Below are 2,289 nucleotides of genomic sequence, written 5' to 3'. Positions count from 1 at the left end.
CTTTCATCAAATCACTTGAAAAGTATTTACTAAACACTAACTTTACACAAGGCGCAGAGCAAGTGTGGTCCTTGATTTTAATCCCAGCTCACTGGCAATGTAATCACTGAGCTGACATCCTAATTAGAGGATCATATATATACCTTTTGCAATTCTTGACAAGAGTAATTTTTAAATGATAACTGAGCCAAAGTCTACTGTGAAAATGATATTATCTGAATGTTACTGATAACACGTGTTACAAAATATTCCCTCCAACTTGACTCAGACAGTTTCCATACACAGCTACCAAGCTACCAGAGTGTAATCATTACATTAAGGGACTAAGGTTCATCAAATCCTTGGGCCTAAGTAAGGAGAGACTTTTAGTGGCTATAATGGATTATTTCATTGTGGTAATGTCTGGAAAAATTGAACTTCTTCTGGTTAATATTAGCACACAGTAGAGGAAGCAGCTGGTATTGGATTTCAGGAAGAAAAGAGGAATAGAGTAAGAAAATACAATTTTTTCGAGGAACTGGCAAATAAATCTGTGATGAAAGAGAAACCTTACAAGAAAGAATTTACATAAAAAGTACTAAAGATACCATGGGAATAAGGAAACCCAAGTAAAAAAGTATCTTGAGTTTTGATGTACACAGGATGTTTTGGTTAAACTAAATAAACTCTTGTCTGAGTCATTCTTAGCTTTGTCACCAATATTGTTATATTCTGGATTCAGTTACATATGGCAATGAAATGCCCAGTTACTTCATTGAACTGTTTAAACTTTTAAAAGAAATGTACACAACAAGGAAATAATCATTTTAGCTGAGCACCAAAAAAGTAGAGGTCAATTGTTGAAGAACTAATTGAAGAAGAAAGATATAAATAATAGTAGCAGAAACAAAAATTTAAATGATTATGCACTTAAAAATTCCTCAAAAAAAAAAACTATAAATGAGTAAAATGAATATGTAGGGGACTTCCCTGGTAGTCCAGTGGTTAAGAATCCATCTTCTGATGCAAGGGGCACAGGTTAGATTCCTGGTCAGGGAACTAAGATCCCACACGCCATGGGGCAACTAAGCTCACAAGCCGCAACTAGAGAAAAGGCCCCTGTGCCTTTTTGTCATAACAATGAAAAAATCTGAATAGGCATTTCACCAAAGTATACAAATGAATGATAACCACATGAAAAGTTGCTCAACATCATTAACCATCAGTGAAATACAAATTAAAAGCACTGTGAAGGATGACTTCACACCACCAGGATGGTTATAATAAATAAAACAATAATAAATGATGAAAACTTCTGGAGAGCATGGAACCCTCAGACACTGCTGGTGGGAATATAAAATGGTAAATTGCTGTGGAAAATAGTTTGGCAGTTTCTTAAAATGGTAAACATGCAGTTATTGTATAATACAACAATCCCACTCCCAGCTATATACCCCAAAATGAAAACATGTGTCCAAATGCAAATTTGTAAACAAATGTTCACAGCAGCATTATTCACAATAGCCAAAAGTGAAAACCACTCAAATGCAGAGTTGTGCTTCTTTTGGGGGTTGTGGGGAGAAATTCCATTTCTTTGCCTTTTCAGCTTCTCTAGACTTAGCTCATGGCCCTGTATCTGAAACATTACCCCCCCCCCCTTTGCTTCTATTGTCATATCATTTTCTCTTTAACTTTGACCCCATAGCCTCCCTCTTATAAAGTTCCTATGATTCTATAGGTGTACTGAGATACTTCAGAATAATTTCCTCATTTCAAGATCCATAACTTAATTATCTCTTCAGTCTCTTGTGCTACATAAGGTAACATATTCATAGGTTCTGGGGATTAGGATATGGACATCTTTAGGGGGCTATTATTCCATCCATTAAACTATAAACTGGAATATTATTCAGCAATGAAAAGAAATTAAATATTGATACAGGCTTCACTGTGAGTAAACATTGAAAACGTTACATTAACTGAAAGAAACCATTTGCAAAGGACTACAAATCTTATGATTCCATTTATATAAAATGCCAAGAATATTCAAATCTATAGAAACAAAAGTAGGTTAGTGGTTACATTCAAAAGGAGAAGATGAAGGGAAATGTGGAATGACTGCTATGTATGGGATTTCTTTTTTTGAGATGATAAAATCTTCCAAAATTGATTGTGATATGCTTGCACAACTTTGTGAATATACTATTAATATGAACGATTGAATTGTGCACTTCAATGGGTGGATTCCAGGATATGTGAGTATATATAAATAAATCTGTCATATTAAGAAAAAAAACTAGGATTATACAA

This window comes from Capra hircus, chromosome 5, assembly GCF_001704415.2.
Source record: "Capra hircus breed San Clemente chromosome 5, ASM170441v1, whole genome shotgun sequence".
Classification (NCBI taxonomy): Eukaryota; Metazoa; Chordata; class Mammalia; order Artiodactyla; family Bovidae; genus Capra; species Capra hircus.
This window is presented reverse-complemented; position numbering follows the sequence as displayed.